At 43.0% G+C, this 21982-nt stretch overlaps 1 protein-coding gene and 1 long non-coding RNA gene across 2 annotated transcripts in view; one reads left to right on the forward strand and one right to left on the reverse strand.

The window, feature by feature from the left end:
* Positions 1 to 21982, forward strand: part of LOC310839420 (ankyrin repeat domain-containing protein 40-like) — a 58159-nt gene that overhangs the window by 26429 nt on the left and 9748 nt on the right. The window lies entirely within an intron of this gene.
* LOC310838635 lies at positions 18650 to 20111 on the reverse strand. Its single transcript, XR_014561084.1, has 2 exons — positions 19830 to 20111; positions 18650 to 18949 (listed from the first exon to the last, which is right to left on the reverse strand). It is a non-coding gene; the product is annotated as an uncharacterized lncRNA (long non-coding RNA).

The raw sequence follows: 21982 nt of genomic DNA on the forward strand, positions 1-21982 counted from the left end.
TGCACAGAAGAGCTACTTCTTCACATCTCTCTTGCTGAAATCGGAGGCTTTCTCATGTGTGGGTTTTGTCACGATGGCATGGTGTGGAACACATATAACGTATCTCCCCTGAATGTTTTGATCCTCTTCAAGTCAGGCTCTGGCTTGTTGATTTTGGATTTAAGGATATTACCTTCCAGAGTCAGGCTCTTCTAGTGGGAACTTGAGTTTTTGAGGCCTTTAGCTCATAACTGATGCAAGATGGTGGAGAGTAAGAGGATGAGTTCTGCTGCATTTAGGATCTAGAGAACAAGAACGTCTCAGGATGCAGGAGTTGCATTCCCCACACCACGGGACTACCTAATATGATTTTACATCCCTGGGGCACATCCAGGAGGTGCTGTTGCTTTGTCCTTGAACCTAGACCAAAGACAAGGCTAAAACTGATAAACCACAGTTTCATAAGGGTACAGTTGCAAAGAGAGAAGTTACCTATATGCCACAGCGTACTGTGCTTTTGTGCACAGTGGTAGAGACGATGTATAGCCAGCTGCACTATGTCGCCCATATCACAGACTAGTGCCACTGTTCTGCATAGTTCTGGACAACATGGTTTTTCAGATTTTAGAGCTTTGTAGTGCACTACCATGTTGGTATGTAGGCTGCAGGAGGTGCAGCCAAACTAAAATGTGTTGTTTATAAATCTCAGAAGTGAACTCTCATTACGCATTTGTCTCTGGTTCAGCTGTGATGGGAATGGTGGTGGCAGCATTGCTAGTAGTGCCCTTCCAGCAGACTCAAAAGGAATAATGTGTGTTCTAGATGTCCTGTTTCCTAGTCTAGAAGTGTGGCATTATGCTTTGGGTGAGCTGCTTCTGGGGTGGGTGAAAAACAGGCACTGTCATTTTCAAGGTGCATATATGTGAGCCAACTTGCATCAGTAGATGTCTGGAATGCCGGAAGAACAGCATTTAAGCATGAACGCGCTCTCCAAGGGGAAGTGCTATTGTCCTTCTCCTCCTTCCTCAATCTGTATGTATCTTTCATCCCCGTCCCTTAACCGGTGGCCTGACCTTGTCACAAAATCCAGGTCAGATCAGGAAGACTTACAATGCTTCTAGAAGATACTTTGACTTTGGTCAGCTTTCAGGGAACCAGAGTTCTGAAATAATATGTATAATATTTATTCAGTGCTGAAGGATGTCCCTTTTATAATTTGTGCAGTTTGGGTTTATACTGCTGAAAGCATAATTTTGTTGTCTGCATCTGTGATCTTCTATTGCATGTATCATCATATGATTACACCTCCCTTCCTCTGTTGCATACATTTTCCTGCATCTTCCTGTGGTCCTCCGTTGAATGCACATTAGCCAAAAAAAAAAAAAAAAAGGCCTCCAAGAAGTTTATTGAATACATAGGTGGAAGTGCAGACATTGCTTGGAGTAAATAGAAGTTTGCTGACACTTTCCTAGCCAAACTTTTGTTTCATTTGCACAGTTGTGTACACATCAAATTTTAGAGACATGTGGGATGTTGGTCTTCATCATGGCAATTTACCACAATTCTGTATGTGTGCAGTTGCATAATCTGTGCACCAGTTGAGTAGTACCCCGTTTTGTATATCACTTCTTGTATCAGGAAGAAAGGATGAAATGTGCAAGATATGACAAATGAAACATCACAAACTTGCCCTGTGTGTATCAGTTGGAATACCTGAGTACATATTTTAGATTCCCTGCCTTCTACTGCCAGGTCAAAGACTTGAAACCTGGCTCCTCTCTCTTTAGAAAGTAGCCAATGCATCCAGGATGAGATTAACTGGTAAGATCATTACATTGCAACATATGGACTTCAGGCCCAGTGTGATTGCCAGCCGTCTGTGTGTATTGTTCCCTTCCCTTAGCACTGCAGGGCGTTTTTTTTTAAAAAAACCTTCCATTGGTGGTTGTTGGTGGGACTCCATCGAACATATTTTTGTGTAGGTTGCAGGCTGTTGTAGACAAGGTATCTGTTGGAATCCACTGGATGAAGGGAACAGTAGAATTCTTTGAAAAATTAAGTGAAGAATAAAGGCAGGGCTCAATGTAGGGTGATATAGCTGTCCCCATAGGCGTCATTTTCTTGAACTTATTGCACCACCATATGACTTGGGCTGCACCCACACCAGCGCTTGCGTCCTATACCGCTTATTATCATGGTTCTTATTTCCACGAAATACTTTGCAAGATCCCAGTCTGCACGTACTTCCTCTTGTCACATTTGGTGACCTGATCACATGAAAACGGGTTGGGATTGGTTAGTCTGCCTTAACTTAAATGGAGTGATTTGTGACACTGTGTGGCAGGCATCACAAAGAGAAGAATTGGGTCCAGTATCCAATGGGCAATCTACCAGATGCTCTCCCCCACCCCTTAATGCGCTTTATCAGGAAATCACACTAGACAGAAGCTGACAGATTTTGACTAACTTTCCAGAACTGGCCCTACCATGTCTCAAGAGGGAAGAATCTAGGAGGAATAGATTAAAGCAGGAACTGTCTGAATGGTGCGGCAGTAATTTTAAAAATGTTGGTCCTACCATGTGTGCCTTGCGTGCTCTGGTCCATGGGGTCACGAAGAGGCAAACACGACTAAATGACTAAACGACAACAACCATGTGTGCATGTGGGTGCCATATGGCATACCATTTAAGGCAGCAAAATGTCTTGGCCTGGCACCATGATGATGACTTCCTGTCACTTTTGATCCACCTTCAGCCATCAGTTTCTGATACCTAAGTACTCCGTGCTCCAGAAGAAGGGCATTTTTCCTGGTCTTTCTGTGGATGCTCTCAGCACTTGTATGTATATCAATTCATGGTAGTTCATAATAGCACAATCCTTCTTATCTTTGAGTTTTGAAACAGAAATAGGCAGAGGCCTCTGTAGGTTGAGTGTTGTTGAGTGGGTTGAGGATCTCTGAAGGCTGTGAAGTGGTACCCCCAACTGGAAGGTTGTACATTTCAGTCTTAATCACCTTGCCTGTGGTGTACAGAAGCAAACATGTCATAGAGATAGGCAGAGAGCAGTGGTATAAAATTGACCTAATGGTTACCAGGGCAAAATGATTTGCAAGACCCCACTTCAAGATTCAAATAGCATAATTATATTAAAAGATTTGTACCAGTGAAACCACTGAGCACACTTGCACATAGATTGTGTTCTTTGAATGTGTTTCCTGTACGTTCAAAGAAATTTATAACTGCTATAGTTTAATTCCAATGCTTTAAAACTGACTAGGAAGGGGGGGGAGGGGAAAGGTTTGTGACAGACACTTGTATCACTCACCAAGTGTTGATCTGTTATGAATCATGGTTGTTGAGTCATTTTCTATGACTCACTAAGAAAACTTGAGACTTGGTTGAAAACTCCTAGGAAATCTAAAAGGAATAGCTCGTCTCATGTTTATTTGTTAAAAGCTATTCTATATCACTTTCCCCATTTAATCCAGATCCACTATTTCTGTGGAAAATCTGGTAAGTAACCAACAGAAATAGCAAACCTGATTAAATGGGAGAAAATATGTGACGGCATTTTGATGAGGGCATTTTGTGGGATGCTTTGCAAAACTTGCATGCAGGAGCAGCACCAGGTCCACAATAAATTGCTGTGTGCAGAGCTGGCTTTGCCATAAAGCAGGCTGAGGCTGCCGCCTCAGGTGGCAGAAACCCCCACGGTGGCAGCCTTGCGGGTGCCCTGCCACCAGCACAGAGGTATTGGTCAAAATAGTATGAGATCTTGCCCAAAATTGGTGCTGACACAGGCACTGCTTCTCCACCAGTGGGGAAGGCATCTGGGAGGGTGGAGAAGGGGTACCAAGAGCAGCAGGTGTGGCGGCGCCAGTGGGAGTGGCAGGGTAGGGCAAGGAGGCACTTCCTGTTTCACCTGAAGCGGTGAAGTGGGACATGCCACCCCTGGCTGTGTGAAGTCACTCCTTAACTAATACAGTGGTACCTCTGGTTAAGTACTTAATTCATTCTGGAGGTCTGTTCTTAATCTGAAACTGTTCTTAACCTGAAGCACCACTTTAGCTAATGGGGCCTCCTGCTGCCACTGCGCTGCTGCTGCACGATTTCTGTTCTCATCCTGAAGCAAAGTTCTTAACCTGAAGTAATATTTCTGGGTTAACGGAGTCTGTAACCTGAAGCGTATGTAACCTGAAGTGTATGTAACCTGAGGTACCACTGTAGTATAGTTTCCTGTTAGACTATGTCTCATTTGGCTCTGTCTCCAGGCTCCACTATTGCACTCACTACAGGCCCTGTACAGGTACTAGAACTGTTCATTTTAAGAGTTGGGCTTTGCTACACACCAAGAAGGGTGGAAATACACAAAGTCTGACTTCGAGTGTGCTTACTCCAACTCCATTGTGCTCCCACTGTTGCATTCACACAACTTACCCACAAAACACATTGATCCCGTAGTTTATTGACAATGAGCGGCTCACACCTTCTGTTGTGGGCGCCCTTTGCGGGACCACATGCAGCACCTCGGTCATGTGGCAACCATCAGCTGTTTGGGCTGGCCCGCCTCCCTGTGGTAGTCATTGGAGGTTCCCGCCAAACCTCAGCCAGTCAGCATCACAGGGAGGTGCAGAGCATACATGCACAGAATACAGCTTCATGTGTGCCCATGGGGGCCCCCTCAAATATTATATTTATTAATTTTAATACACATACACGCAGCTAGCCAACCAGAGGTTTAGAGAAATCTCTGAGAACACTTCTGTTGACACCTACTGAAGATAATAATTTCATGAGACCTTTTGCAAATAACGCCGGATGTGTTTACCTCAAGAGAGAAAAAATATTCAGGTACAGGGGCATGAGAACAACTGAGCTTCAAATACTGAGGTAGCTACCAGCACTATACAACTTGAACGATAAGAAGACGTGAATGTAGGGAGCTACATGTTGAAAACCAAACGAAACAACGTAAAATTTGAGCTGCTTACACAAATGCTGGTACCCTATAGAGATTTATGGCTTCGGGCATGATACTATGGGTTACAGAGCATTTTTCTATTCACAGCTTTCTAAATATTCTTCTTGGTTAGCATATTATGCTGCTTTGAAGGGAACTGTATGTCATTACGGAATGTTAATTTCCAGCTAGGGCACATATATTATCAAAGTTTGCACCAGTATCCTCAGGCAGCCTTTGTTCACGACTCATCCCATAGATTCAGTCTCGCTGTAAATGATCTGAACAGTGTAAGTACTGTGTGTAATGCAGTTTGCACAATTGAAGCCATCATATGGCCATCGGATGGCTGCCATTAACTAATTTGTGGATAATGTTGCAGTGGGGACAAAACAACACCGCGCCCCCTCCCCCCCCCCCGCTCCTGTGACCCTGGCAGTGGGTTGCTCAGTCTCCTCCAGTAGGGTCTTTGTAGAGGTGTTGCTTGTCTTTGGGCTCAGAGATGCAATGTGCATACCCTGCGGGATCCTGCAGTATTCATGTCCTCCCTGCACTTAAACCAACGCAACATACCGATGGGCATTTCGTTAAGTCCTATTATTATTATTATTATTATTATTATTATTATTATTATTTATTTAAAACATTTTTTATTGCCTTTCTTCAAAAAGACTTCAAGCCGTTAAAACAATTAGTCCCTATATGAAGAGATTTGGAATAAACTGCTAATCAGTGCAACACTTTGCATCACTCATTCTTTCTAATGAATTTTAACATTTTCTGCTTTTTTCTGCTCACCTTCCACAAACTGTAAATTGAATGCATATAGTTGTTGTTGTTGTTTTTGAAGAGTAACCCTCTCACTTTTACAAGTAGACATCAGACAATATTTTAGGTTGCTTTCTTCTTTCAGAAAGATTACAAGCCAAGAAAATGCATGTAGAAAAACATTGTTGTAATCCAAATATTTTATTCATTAGTTTTTGGCACAGATATCTACTACATCCTGTGAAAGCTTAATTTTTTTTTAAAAAAAGCAGCTCAGTATGACACATTCCCAGGCAGTACTTAAAATTCTTACAGCTCTGCTAACAACAAAGTCGCATGTATTGGTGTTTCAGTTGACTAAACAAAGATGCTTTATAGTGTAAAACGGTCTCCGAGAGGAGTTGTGGTAGAATGTGACTGGTGAATTATACTGTGGAATTAGAGACAAGTATATCATCATTGCACATACTACAGCAGGGCCCAGTTAACCGGCTGAGATTGAGAAATGGCTATAGAACGAGATCCTGTACAAACAGAGAGATGGAGTTAAGGGAGAACTGAGAAACAGCTGTTCATACTCCATGTGTCTCCAAGAAGAATGTGCTGAGGATTTGGGAGATGAATTCATTTAGCTAAACTTAGGCTACAATCCTCTACTCACTTATGTCAGAGTAAGTCCCCTTGAACTCAGTGGGGCTTACTTCTAAGTAGACAAATATAGGATTGCACTATGAGCTGCCTTTTTTAAATGAGAAGCTTCTGGTCCACATGGTTGTGAAGAATTTAAGACATCTGGGTGGTATATGCTGGAGACTTAGAAATTTAAAGTAAGCTATGTTGCTGTGTCATTCACTAGTCTCACAGTACCCCAATCTCTTTTCTCTCGACCAAATCCACAAATTCTTCTCTACTTACAAGCCAAGTCATTTCTAAAATAGTTTGAATTCCGACAAAATAGAAAGTGTAATAAAAAGCGTTGCGCATGTTATTATTTTTTTGTAATGTTCCTACCTTGCAGAATTTATACTCAACACAGAACTCATAGCTATGTTTGCCTATCATGTGTGTGATTGGGCAGCCAGAATAGTTTAGCTTACATTGCACGTATAACCTAACACATTGCCATGTGTGATATTAACTGGTTTTATTTGCCCCTTTACGTCACAATATGTCATCCTTCTAAACCTCTTCACTGGCGACTTTGAGGGATTGTCTTACTTATACAGTTGCAAACCACAATTGCTTTCTTTTCTCCGCATCATCTTACCATATGATTGGTTCAGAGATAAAACATTTGCTAATAATGCCCCCAGTCCTTCTGCTGTAGGTAATTTGATCTAAAAGTTCCCTAGCTTAGGAGGAAAAGGAATCTGCACCTGTTCCTGTTGCTTTGCACCAGAGTGATATATATTCATTACATCATGGATGTCCCTGGCATGAGGACAGAGGCAGGCAAGGTCACACCCACCCCTTCTTCTCTCAGTGCAAAGCAATGTGTGAATGAATCCCAAACAAATGATATATCAGGCAGGCTGCTGCTGCTGCTGCTGCTGCTGCTTTTGAATGGCAAAGTCTCTGGCTCCTTGGATAATAGTTATGTTTTCCTTAAATAGCTTGGTAGTTTAGTACAGGTTTTCCTTTGTGCAATGCTTAGGCAGCTCCAGCTACTCTGTGGGATGAAGCCCTTAAAAATAAATGCTATAACAATCCTATATTAATTCAGAGTATTCAGAGTACGTTATAGGTAAAAGGTAAAGGGACCCCTGACCATTATCGTAGGTCCAGTCATGAACGACTCTGCGGTTGCGGCGCTCATCTCGCTTTATTGGCCGAGGGAGCTGGCGTACAGCTTCTGGGTAATGTGGCGAACCTGAGCAGCGTTTACCTTCCCGCCGGAGCGGTACCTATTTATCTCCTTGCAGTTTGACATGCTTTCAAACTGCTAGGTTGGCAGGAGCAGGGACCGAGCAACGGGCGCTCACCCCGTCGCGGGGATTCAGACCGCCGACCTTCTGATTGGCAAGTCCCGTGTTCCACATTATAGGAAGAATTATAACAATACATTACATTATAGGTAGTGTATTGTTATAATTCTTCCAGGGAGTGCAATATTTTGTCCCTATATTACAGAGAGGGGACTGAGGTTGAGAGACAGGGACTTGCCCCAGACTGTAGAATTGAGGGACTTGGTAGAATTGAGTTTCTGTTCCAGGACTAACCAATTTGTAGTGCAGCCTCTAAATGCTTTTGCTTTGCTTGCTCTGTTTACATGACAAACAGAGATGGAACCAGGCGTTCAGGTGTGGCTTGACGATAGAAGCAACCTAAGCAGGTTCCCTGCCCCCCAGGGTATCTGTATTTTTAGAGGCTGAAACACCATGTGGAGTTGAGAGGCACATTTTAGGGTGGCACCCAGGTTGTTCTAACTTATAGTAATTGATCTAAATTGCATTAAATTGTTGTGCTGCTCAGGAACACTGCTGTGGCACTCATATCCTGCTTTTGGGCCACTGAGACGACAGATTGTGGGGGCTTGATGGGCCTTTGGTGTGATCCAGCAGGGCTCTTCATATTTTCAAGTACATACTTGTGGCACGATTTGTCACTCTACTTTCCTTGTCGCAACTTTGCTAGCCCCTCTCTTCCTCTTGTTGTGTGACATAACTTTATTAATGATCACGGGGGGGGGGGGCATGCCCCTGGGAAGCAGGTTGAGGGACTTGTGCTTGAACTATTATTTCCTAGCAAACGATACCAGTATGATAACTTCACAGAGTGTTGGGAAGCTATGATTCTATTAAGTTCATATATCTCTGCAATATAGTATTTGCAACATGCTTCAGTCTAAAACAGTCTACCTCCATGATAGCTCACTATTAGTTCTATTTGCATGTAGGTTTTGGTCTCTGAAGATTTATGTTTGGGATGGATGAGGATGTTCACAGGAGGGTGATGGACAGAGGATAAAGGAACCTGTGTGAGAGGCAGGCCAGAGAGGTTTCCTCAGGATGTGAGGCTGAGGGGAAAGGGGGAAGCTCCCAGATGAGAGCTGGGAGGGTTCACTCTACTGTGTGTTTGAATAAGGATCAAGGTATAATTGTGATAGAGGGATTGGTATTTTAGATAGATAGGTAGATAGATAGATGATAGATAGATAGATAGATAGATAGATAGATAGATAGATAGATAGATATTCCTTCCTTCCTTTTCTATTATTTTTTTTCTTTTTTTCTTTTAAATTAGTTTGGTTTTTATTGTATCTTTTGTTGAAAACTCTCAATAAAATTATTATTAAAACAACATGATCTACCTTCTCTGCACTGCTGCTGTTGACTGTTTTGGTAATGTTAAATATATCAAGAGTTATATATCAAGAGATCATATTTAAGATTGACAAAGGTCCTCCCAAGGAGCCTTTGAAAGCAGCTCTTTGGCTCTCCACATCAGAAAACATGGTTGGTTACTTTTTTAGAGCAAAGCACAAACTAGCAGCAGATGAATGACCTTGATAACCTGTTATACTAATGGAAAACAAATTAACACCCTGTTTTAATGTTATTGAAAAAAAGTGTTAGCCCTAATATACATTATTGAATAATTTAATAAAAACACACCAATAGCAGCCTAGCAAGAGAACGGTAAGGACGCAGGTGGCGCTGTGGGTTAAACCACAGAGCCTATGACTTGCCAATCAGAAGGTCGGCGGTTCGAATCCCTGTGACAGGGTGAGCTCCCGTTGCTCGGTCCCTGCTCCTGCCTACCTAGCAGTTTGAAAGCATGTCAAAGTGCAAGTAGATAAATAAGTACCGCTCCGGCGGGAAGGTAAACGGCATTTCTGTGCGCTGCTCTGGTTCACCAGAAGCGGCTTAGTCATGCTGGCCACATGACCTGGAAGCTGTACGCCGGCTCCCTCAGCCAGTAAAGTGAGATGAGCGCCACAACCCCAGAGTCGGCCACGCCTGGACCTAATGGTCCGGGGTCCCTTTACCTTTAAGAGAATGGTAAAACATCCACTTGGCTGCCTCTTCTGCCATAATATTGACTATATCATACACAATAGTTTTGTGTAACTCAAAAGTTTGCATATCTGTATATAAGCAGATTATACAGATGTCTGTCAAAACTTCTGAATCAAAAAGTATCCACTCTTCATTTCTCCTACTCCCCATTTGAAGTGGGTACTGGACCATGCAGAGAGAGTGTCACCAACCCACCATCTAGGAACACTTTTATTAGTGCCACTGAACAGAGGTGCCAGACTTTGAGCCTTCCATTTTTTAAAAGGATGTCTCTAGTCCTTCTAGAAAGTAATTAGGAAGCATAACATCTAGGCAAACTTTTAAGCCATTGGTTGCCAACCCAACACAAACAGAGGGGTGAGTTTAATGCTTATTCCTGCATTTCAGGGGATTGGACTAGATGAACCTTAGAGTCCCCTCCAACTCTATGATCCCTTGATTGTTCCAGATCTGCAGCACAGAGAACTTGCTTGAGTTTGAAAGGGCCACCCACTTCCAACTCCAATTGGTTAGGATGTTAACTGCTCCCCTCATTTCTAGAGGGAAGGTTTTGCTTGGGCGATCATTGCGGGACAAAGATGGAGGAAAGGGAAGAGAGAGGACAGTTGCTACGCCTTTGGGTTTTTGGAGGATGATGGGAGTGGGAAACGAATTTTGACAGTCTTGTTTATTTAGGTGAATGACTAGAGTCCCCCCAAAAGAGCTGCACACAGGGCCCCACAGACCATAAATCTGCCATTGCTCACCTACCTAAGCATTTTCACTCAAATGTAGATACTATAAGGAGAAGTCAGGGTCCTCTGTTAACTTTTTTCTATTTTCAGGGCAGGGGTGGTGGTGTGGGGAAATCTATAATGCCAGAGAACTTATTATAATGTTATGAACTTCCTGAACACACTCACATTGTTTGATGGGAAGCAGTAATATTCTAGTAGGGCCAGACGGTTCCTAGCAGTATAATTTATGCTCCGGCAGATTGTCTCTGCTTGCATAGCTTTATCTTTAGAGAACAGACCTTACAAGTAATCACCATTTGTTTTCTCATTGTCTGCTAAAATAACCTGGCAAGGAAGTCTTTGCCAGCTGGACGGTGGTTCATTAATACTAGGCTCATTCTTTCTGAACTGTAAGAGGCAGGTAGACTACAAATTCTAACTACGGGATGTGTGGTTCTGCTGAGCAGTGAATAATTGGTTTCAGTAGTGTAATGGATGCTGTTACATATTTACAGAATGAGAGGGGAAGAAGGCCATGCATTACTTGTGTCAAAGCTAATCCTGTCTAGCTGGGGAGAAATGAGGCAGCTTGGATCAGCATGGGAGCTATTGGCTAGTGCCATGGTAGGCTCACTTCCTAGTCAAGAGCAAAAAAATGTGACTGCTATCAAATTTTAGTTGCCTATAGCAAAGGCCAGGAGCAGTCTGGTTCTTGAGAAGGGGCAGGCGAAACATTCAGACTTGTGTAAAACATGGAAACCCTAAAACAACGTGTGGTGGCCCTGATCTCCTGTGAGGAACTAGACTTCTCTAATATTCTGTGTTCCTTTAATTAATTGACTTTACTTTTGTAGTTGCAGAGGTATGCTCACCAATGTGTATTCTAAGACCAGAAACCAAATCCTTAATTTTTCAGTCTAATTATTTTAAACTATTTGAAAGGGGACCTACTCAGATTTCATACCAGTGTGTGAATTTCCCCTTTAGCTATAACTTGGCACGTGCTATGTTAATATACATGATATACAAAATTCCAGCATATCAGTGTATGAAAAATAAATTTGCAAGGCCTGAGATAGCTGATAGAACAAACAAGAGTAAAAAAAAAAGGGGGGGGGTCAGCCACAACACTTTTACGAATACCAGAAAAACAACAACTGAAACCCTACTAACTTGCTTGGGCTGGCCACCAAATTCCTGGAAGTCTCCAGAATTCTGTGGTGGATTTTGGGATCTGTTTGGTTTAACCCATTGCAGAATTCAATAAGAATTCTATAGCATCTTCCTTCTAGATCTAGAACGGTTCCCCATTGAGCCAGACTTCACTAGGTCTCCTTAGAGACGTCTAGGCCTTGGTGCCTGCAGATTACAGGCACATCTATGCCTGTGGAAGCCTGACTATAGATTTTGCTATCTCTGCCATCTCCTTAGAGCCATTGTGGTGGGGGTGGCAAAATACGCTTTATTTGTACTGTGTAGGCTGTGTGAATCACACCCATTACCATTATCCTTGGATATATTTTATTACAAAGGAACATGTTGTCATGAGAAGCTCCACAATTTTAAAAACAATTTTCATCTCATTTCAAGGCCTGCATGTGCGTTCTGTATAACTCAAATCCTTTAAATTATCTGATGTACATCAAGTCCTATTTCTTTCTTTCTTGGTAAGAAATGAGGTGCCAATACTCATGTCTTGGTGAAAGTACTGTGGCTGCAAGCACAAAATTACTGCCATGGGCAGAAAAAAGAGGTAAAAGTATAGTACTCTGTACTAGTGCATACTTCCCCCTCCCTCCCCACAAAGCACTGTGTAGATTTATTACAATGACATTATCACGGCAGTATTTTTTCCTCCATATGCTAGTGTTGGGTGGTGCTGGTGCCAGTCATCAAAGACTTGGTTTCCATGTTCCCCAATGTAATTTATTTGGAGAATCTTGGGTATACTAAGGGTTGGACAAAAAACAAAAACAAAAATCACCAAACAGGTTAACAAACAATGGGCGCTTTCACAGAGTCTAATCCTGATGACAAATTACTCTAACAAACATTTCTTGTGCCGCCAACATATATTATGTAAAACCTTGTGACTTTCATTAAGTGTCTATAATGCAGATTAGTCTGTTTGGGTGTTTGGTGCTGACCTCCAGTAAGCTTCTAAGCAGTTATAAGAATTTGCAAGTGACAGGCAGCTAGAGGTGCCGTTTTTCCTAATCCTATCCTATGAACTCCCAATACAGTAATATGTATTCATAAACAGTTTGTTTTTCTTTGCTCCGTTCATTGGCTTCTTGCTCCCACCCATGACTCTTTTGATCTTACTTTGACTAGGGCAGAGCATGACAAAGGCTGTGACCATAAAGTTGCCAAAAGTATATTATTTCACTGGTCTGGCTGGTAAATCCAAATTTTGGCAGGTATCCAGTGTTGCAGCCTAATTCCTGGTCCGTGCAGCAAATGCATTATGATAAAAACTACTGACTTGCACAGGCCAATTGATGATGATGATGATGATGATGATTTATTTATACCTCGCCCATCTGGCTGGGCTTCCCCAGCCACTCTGGGTGGCTTCCAACAAAATATTACAATACAGTAATCCATCAAACATTAAAAGCTTCCCTAAACAAGGCTGCCTTCAGATGTCTTCTAAAAGTCTGGTAGTTGTTGTTCTCTTTGACATCTGGTGGGAGGGCGTTCCACAGGGCGGGTGCCACTACCGAGAAGGCCCTTGGCCTGGTTCCCTGTAACCTGGCTTCTTGCAGTGAGGGAACCGCCAGAAGGCCCTCGGCGCTGGACCTCAGTGGCCAGGTAGAATGATGTGGGAGGAGATGCTCCTTCAGATATACTGGACCGAGGCCGTTTAGGGCTTTAAAGGTCAGCACCAACAAAACAAAAAAAAGGTCAGCACCAACACTTTGAATTGTGCTCAGAAACTTACTGGGAGCCAATGTAGGTCTTTCGAGACCGGTGTTATGTGGTCTCGGCGGCCGCTCCCACTCACTAGTCTAGCTGCCGCATTCTGGATTAGTTGTAGTTTCCGGGTCGCCTTCAAAAGTAGCCCCACATAGAGTGCATTGCAGTAGTCCAAGCGAGAGATAACCAGAGCATGCACCACTCTGGCGAGGCAGTCCACGGGCAGATAGGGTCTCAGCCTGCATACCAGATGGAGCTGGTAAACAGCTGCCCTGGACACCGAATTGACCTGTACCTCCATGGGCAGCTGTGAGTCCAAAATTACTCCCAGGCTGCACACCTGGTCCTTCAGGGGCACAGTTGTCCCATTTGGGACCAGGGAGTACCCCACACCTGCCCGCTCTCTGTCCCCCCAAAGCAGTACTTCTGTCTTCTCAGGATTCAACCTTAACTCGTTAGCCGCCATCCATCCTTCAACCACCTCCAGACACTCACACAGGACCTTCACCGCCTTCACTGGTTCTGATTTGAAAGAGAGGTAGAGTTGGGTATCATCCTCATACTGATGAACACCCAGCCCAAACCCCCTGATGATCTCTCCCAGCGGCTGCATGTAGATGTTGAAAAGCATGGGGAGAGGACAGAACCCCGAGGCACCCCACAAGTGAGAGCCCAGGGGTCTGAACACTCATCCCCCACCACCACTTTCTGAACACGGCCCAGGAAGAAGGAGCAGAACCACTGTATAACAGTGCCCCCAGCTCCCAGCCCCTCAAGACAATCCAGAAGGATGTTATGAGTGATGGTATCAAAAGCCGCTGAGAGATCCAGCATAACTAGGAAACAGCTCTCACCTTTGTCCCTAGCCCGCTGGAGATCATCGACCAGTGCGACCAAGGCAGTTTCAGTCCCATCATGAGGTCTGAATCCCGACTACATCAGCTTGCATCTCATCTGCTACACAGTTAGTGAATACACAAGATTTTGTTGATCATGGGACAACCACAAGCAGGACCTGTTTTGGGCCCGGGCTAGTCTTGATCAGGGTAAAGCACTCTGTGTGATCCGTGGTAGAATAAGTGTTTGTCCTCGGCCATGTATACATTGACCCAGCCTACACTATTTCTGCAGAGCTAAATGGTCATGCATACAGTGACCACATAAAGCTACTATTGATGGTTTCCCATCCAGGCTTGCACACACTGCAAGTGCTGTCCCACTCCAAGGGCTCACCCAAGGGCCCTGCTGCTTTTCCTCAGAGAAAACCCACTCTTCCTCTGGAAGTTGTGGACTCTCCTTCCTTGGAGGTGTTTAAGAGGTTGGATGGCCATCTGTCTTGGATGCTTTAGTTGAGATTCCCACATTGCCCAGGATGGGACCAAATGACCTTTGGGATCCCTTCCAACTCCACAATTCTATGATTCTTTACTGCTGAATTGGAACAAATGGCAATCGGGTTTTCCATGCCTTATGCCTGCTTGGATGAGAGTAACTACTGCTTGATTCAACTGTTCTGGCAGAAGGATAACTTACGTTGTATAGCAATGAAACTGTGCTAGCATAGCATTTACGAAATGTACCAAAAGTGCAACCCCTCTACCAGTGGCACACCACCAGGGCAAAAGAGGATGGAGGTGTTTTCTGGCCTGAGTAATAGCACAGTGTTATACCAGCAAAAGAGATAGTGTACATCAAAGCACTCCTGGGGAGCCCCAGACAACTGCCTGCTCCTGCCACCACAAATGTGTTCCAATGAACCACAGAGTCAATCACAGTATAGCACCTGAAGTAGTGAAGTCCAGTTCATATTAAGACGCATGCCAGTGGGCTGTGTCACTCCCAACATGCCTGCAGAATTGTGAGGGAGCTTGGCGAGAGGGCACTCTTTGTGGAAATTGAGCACTTTGCACTTAGCCAGGCCAAAAACAAAATCAGAAGGGCAGACGAATAGCACATCTTCTCCTCAAATCCTTTCACACACTTTTCTGCAGAACTCTAGACACAAACACCCACCAGCAATCTCAGCTCCTCTCCTGGAAGGAGAACTGCTCGCCATGCTGCCTCGCCAGAAAAGGGGAGTCCATAGTTCAAACTAGAACTTCTCAACACCTTTTGTTGCTCCCCCAAGGTGTCAGTGCACTCAAAACAAAAAAAATTTGAGTCAGTGCACTCAAAACACTCATAACCACAGAGTGATTCCCTCCTGCTTTTCCTTACAGTATAATAAGAAGGAAAGTCTGATGGCTCAGACCTTAACCACTTTCCTTCCCTCCACACGTGGCAGCTGCTTGTGTTTCTCACACAGAGGAAGTGGGTGGTGCTTTTACCTCTAGTAGTCTGTGCTGACCACAAAGCCCACAAGCCACATAAGCTCCCACCATGCATTATGGGTATGGTGCCTTGGAAGTGTAGCTGGAGGGGACATGTTACAGATAGGTAGCCGTGTTGGTCTGCCATAGTCAAAACAAAAAAAATTCCTTCCAGTAGCACCTTAAAGACCAACTAAGGTAGTTCTTGGTATGAGCTTTCGTGTGCATGCACACTTCTTCAGATACGTGAGAGAGTACCCTCTTTGTGACCACACTAATGTTATGGCTCTCTCTTAGCCACTTCTGGATGGTTTTTCACCCCCAGCCCCAACCTATGAAGATCTGCTTATTTCAACAGGCATTTGGCCTGTGGGGGTTTATGTCCTGGAATTTATAGTGAAGGCTGAGCTGCTGTTCCTGTCTCCTTTTATAGGCTTCTAGTTTTTGGTTGATTTGTTTTTAATGGTGTATTGCAAGCTGTTTTCTGTGTTTGTTCGCAGACAGAAAAGCAGGATACACATTTTATTTTAAATGATATCAGGGGGCCCACTAATGGGAGAGTGGGGAAGGGGGTTGGGGCATACAGAACCAAAGAGCACCTAGCCAGCCAAACCCTTTAATTACATAGGCATGACTCATGTAATTAGTGTAGCTTATGTTATAGGAGAATCATGGCTACGGGGAGGGGATAATAACCCTATATTGCTTGCGTAAGACCTTCGTTTTATTTCTGCTTCCAGCTAATTGTGGGAAAGCAATGCCCTGGCAGCACTAAAGGGCTCTAGTGTGGAAGCAATCCAGGTCTGTTTTCTTGATTTGGGAGCTGGTCCCTCCTGATCATTTTGCATGCTCGTGCCTCCAATTCCGACATAATCATGTCAACGGGCAGCGATTTGGGATAGTGCATTTGCTATAACAACAGACACAAGGGACATTTCCTTTCCAATAAGCTTGTTTTTTTAAAACAGTAAGGGCTTTGCATCATCACATTTTAGCTGTTATTTTCTTTTCTTGGTGTGCTGGTCTTCCACTTTCTTTAGACTTGGGGTCAAACTGGATGCTCAGTCACATCAATGTTCTCCCTGAGGTTTTTGTTGTTGTTGTTTTACCCAAAGCAGCTGCAGTAAGCTGCAATCAGGAGCAAAAGATCATTGGGAGGAGAGTGTGGCTTAACCCTTGCTTGAGATCTCTTTTTCCCCTTGTTAAAATCCCTCCAAACTCTGCCTTTGCACTTCAAATATGGGTATATCCAGATTTTTTCCCCATCAGGACAAAATGAAAGTAGATTCTGGGGGGGGGAGTTAGATGTTATTTGCTATGGTGCAATCTTTGAGATTTTTATTTTGTCCTTCCTCCAAGAAGCTCTGGTGAATGTACGTAGTCCTCTCTTTATTCTCACAACCAACTTGTGAGATAGTTTAGGAAATTGACCTGATGACAGCAAGTGAGCTTCATGGCTTACTGGGAAATTGAAACCAGTCGATCTTGGTCAAGTCCAGCACTCTGTTCAACAAACAACCCTCAAGCACCCATGTCACACAGGTGGAGGAAACATCTACACAACTGGGAATCTGTTACTTATTTTAAAAAATCATTTTCTATACCGCCTAGCTTTTGAGGTGTTAAATAATAATAATGACAATCCCAAATGTTTGAGGTCCAGCACTTCTTTGTTAGCGTAATAGTCGTGCCAGTGAATCTTCATTTTGGTGTGTGACATAGCAGCCGATAGTACCTAGAAAGAGCATTTTGAACTGTTGATGACTTTAGCTTAGATTGACGGAGGTTGGCAAATTGAATTCCACATTCAAGGCAGATGCAATGTTTGTTTAGCGCACACATGGATAAATTGCATTTAGAAGAAAGAGCTGTGTAAGGAGCAAATACTTTAGAGAATAAGGCTGAGAGCTTAACTGAATACTGACCAAGGGGGGGAAAGGAGGCGGGAGGGAAGAGGCTCACAAAAAAAGAAACAAACATCTCGTGATACGGCACGCTTACTTGTGGAATGTACTGTGAGTTCTGGTTTTTAAGAATATTGGGTCATTTAGAGGATCAAGGCTCAGGAGTGAGTAGCACAGGAGTGGCAGCCAGCCGCCTGAAGTCAAATAAACACTCCACTAATCCTCTCCCACACTGACTTATGTGAGCGGGAAAATTGTACTGCCTAAAAAAACCCCTGTAATTAACGGTGCTGAAAGTGAACCTCAAAGGTATTGTGCTCCTTCAGAGAATATGTGTATTGCTGGGGGACGGGGTCCACACCTGTATATTTTAGTGACTCATTTGATGACAGGTGGGTGAGAAGAGCCTTAGCTGTGCATGTCGAAGGTTCAGTTTCCATCCTCTCCAGGAAGGGCTGGAAATTGATTCCTCTCCGACACCCAGAAGATACACTGCAGTTGTCGGTGCAGACAATACTGAGCTAGAGGAACCAAATGGTCTGGCTCAAGGTAGCCATTACTACAGAAGAGATCCTGCATCTAGATGTAGTAGGCTTTCATAGATAGCATTCTCCGATAAAAAAGGTCATCTGCCGAAGAAAAAGGGAAGTAAGGAGTTCACAGGCAAATGATTTGGGCAAAGGGAAAAAAACACTGGAGAAGTACAGTCAAGGATATACCCAGAGAAGTGACAATTCTGCCTCTGTCCCCCTGTCAAAATGATACAGCTTGAGTGATGTGAGAGCATGTGTGACTCAGCGACAAAAAGAGTTCAGACAGCTGTGATTGTAGGCAAGATGCAAGAGGGAGCCAAAAAGGGAACATATTATCAGATCAGAATAGTTACTCTGGGAGTAATTGCTGTCTGTTTTTATTTAAAAGCAGCATAAACACAGGTGAGAGTTAAAATGGAAAACAACAGCACACGAATGATCAAAAGTCTGTGATGAAGGCCCAAAAGATGGAGATGGAGAAAGATTCATCATACAATAATCTAGCACCCCTAGGATTAAAAAACAACAATAATTTGAGTCCCTTACTTAAAAATCCTTTAAATAATAATGGTGAGCACTTTTTACATTCAAGTTTTCAAAATGGATCTGGGAGAAAATTAGAAATCCTCATCAATACTTTGTTGCTGGACAATATCAGATATATTCAGTTGGCCACATTTTTACGGGTCTTTCATTTAATTATCACCAGGTGTTTTCCTGGAACAGAGATGGGTGGCAGGGAAAGTTCCACCTTCTGCTTTTTAGTGGCTCAGGTAAAGTTGCAGGTAAGGTCACAGCAGGAGACCTAATGCAACCCTCTTCATACACCAACATTTTGATTCCTGACGAGATATAAATATGAATTTAAAATATATGGCATTGCAATTTATTTTTAAAATTATATTCAAAACTTGAAAGATACAAACAAGGAAGATACGCCTTTAAGAAAGAATCTCAATAATTCACCATCAACCACTAAAAATACTGCTCTCCTCAAATACTAAACAGTCTGATATCTTAAAATAATTGAACAGGATTTGAACTAATAAGTTTGCACCATCATATTATAACAGGTCATACAATACATTTATAAACTGTTTAGGAGTTCACCCCCACCCAAAACACTTATGTAAATAAGTGTAAAAAAGCAGCTTTTGGTGAAATAGCAAGATGGGTGGTTTGGAATCTTTTTTTTATTGTTCTCTTGTGACCTCTAGTGGCTCGAGAGAGAGGAAGAATTGCACATTGCAATCCCTTCATATAGCTTTGGAAAACAAGCATTTTTTCACACATACCTCACCTAGGATGACAGCATCACTACTCTATTGTAGTTTCAGTTATTTTTATAGCACTGCCACTGTTCGTAGCACATTACAGAGCAATGTTAGCACCACAAACAGAACCTTGCCCTACAGAGATTGCGTGCACATTGACGGTATCTTGCTATTATTATTCAGTGAAGGCTTATTCTAAAAGTCTCATTGCTCCTTCCAAAGTGCTGGGAAAGGCTACTTCATCACTGTTTAATCCAGAAAGTATATTATCATTATGTATATGTATTCTATGTTACCTAAGACAAATGTTGCAGGGTATCTGCACCCCCTAAGCTAGCCTGGGACTGTTTTTGTTTAGTCCTGGGCCTGGGGTGGTTGTAAGGTCAGGAGGGAGAAAGGATACTTCCCTGCCCTTTCCCTGCTGTTCTAGGTTACATAAATACCTTACCAAAAAGATAGAAGGTTCAGTTTTGAGGCTGGCCAGTCACAAATCTGAGTATGTTATTGCTATATACAGCAGTTGTGTCGTGGTAGTGGGGACTGGCTGGGAAAGAGAAGTTTCCTTTCTTTTTCTTGTAAAATGTTCCCATTTGGAATAGAAATTGCAGGTTTTTAAAAAAAGAAAAATCCATGTCACACATCCTCACACAACCCTAATCCCCACTTTCAGGAACTAACTAGAAGGTGTTAGGGATATGAACAGGCCATTTTCCTCTCTTCATCTGTCCCCTCATTTTCCTTTCACTCCCAGCATTCCATGTCTTAACTGCTCTCAGCCAGCCTTCAATTCCTCCCTTTAAACTCTCTTTATTTTGTTAAAATAATAATAATAATTAATAATTTATTATTTATACCCCGCCCATCTGGCTGAGCTTCCCCAGCCACTCTGGGCAGCTCCCAATTAAGTGTTAAAAACAGTACAGCGTTAAATATTAAAAACTTCCCTAAACAGGGCTGCCTTCAGATGTCTTTTAAAGATAGGATAGCTGCTTATTTCCTTCACATCTGAAGGGAGTGTGTTCCACGGGGGGGCGCCACTACCGAGAAGGCCCTCTGTCTGGTTCCCTGTAACCTCACTTCTTGCAATGAGGGAACCGCCAGAAGGCCCTTGGCGCTGGACCTCAGTGTCCAGGCAGAACGATGGGGGTGGAGACGCTCCTTCAGGTATACAGGACCGAGGCTGTTTAGGGCTTTAAAGGTCAGCACCAACACTTTGAATTGTGCTTGGAAACGTACTGGGAGCCAATGCAGATCTCTCAGAACCGGTGTTATGTGGTCCCGGCAATCACTCCCAGTCACCAGTCTAGCTGCCGCATTCTGGATTAATTGCAGTTTCTGGGTCACCTTCAAAGGTAGCCCTTGTTTTAAAGACAAACCATACATAACACAAACTAGAAATAAATATGGCGTTGTTCTCGTTCTCTGTGTGTGAGCAGAGAAAAGATTCAACTGTTATTCACAAATGAGAACAGAAGGAAAAACCCCACTTCTGTTCCACACCCCACCCCAATTGGTCTTCCATGCCTTAACTGCTTTTGCCTATAGCCTAAACTGATAGGCTCACACAATTTGACAAACTTCTGATTCCTTTAGAACTGATTCCCCAGGTTGGAGAGCTGGCCATAGAAAACAGTGGAGAAATCCAGGATTTAACATAGCTGTAATTTAGCAGCAACATCCATCTCATCCCCTTCCATCCCATTTCCTGCCAATGGCAGATTAACTAAAAACAATTCAATAATGCAGTTTCTGACTGCTTCTGGGTTTTATTTTATTTTTTGCTGCTCACATTTTCCAAAACATTCAAACATTTTTGTTTCGTCGTTTGAAGTGGAAAAACCTTCGCAATTGTCTTCTACACCCTCGGGTGTGTGTGTGTGTTTATTTGGTCACTGGACTTTTATATGTCTGTTATTTTATATTGTTGTATATTATGGAATGTTTTCAGACTCACTGAAGTTAATGGGTGTCCTTTTTTCCAGAGATTCACTGACGTCTTCATATTATTGTCCAAACCTGCAATCCCTGTGCAAATGTACTCCCATAGGACAGTGAGACTTGCTTCCATGTAAACATGTATTAGGGGTTGAAATGCACTGCTACAATTTGTACAATTAGGTTCCTTAGAGATGCAGTCTTAAGCATATACAGTTGGATATAAATCAGATATAAATCAATGGTCTGTTTAAGATTCCTGCATTGCAGGGGGTTGGACTAGATATAACCCTTGTGGTGGGTGTCCTTTCCAACTCCACAATTACACGATTCTTAAGTGTGGCAAGGCTCACTGAACCGTGGTCCAAATCATGGCCCCAGGTTTCTCTTCCAAGTGTGTAAATAAGGAGGCAGGTCACTGGCATGTGACGCATTCATCTCATGCTTTCAGCAAGTGGTTTGTGAGGAATTGTTTTCCCTAGAAATGCTTTTTTACCCACTCATTGGCCTTTAAAAAACATTTTTATGTAAATTGTGTTACTTTTATTGTTGTTAGCCGCTCTGAGCCTGGCTTTGGCTGGGGAGGGCAGGATATAAATAATAATAATAATAATAATTATTATTATTATTATTATTATTATTATTATTATTATTACAACAACAACA

Source organism: Podarcis gaigeae, assembly GCF_964106915.1.
Source record: "Podarcis gaigeae genome assembly, chromosome: 2".
In the NCBI taxonomy this organism is placed as follows: domain Eukaryota; kingdom Metazoa; phylum Chordata; class Lepidosauria; order Squamata; family Lacertidae; genus Podarcis; species Podarcis gaigeae.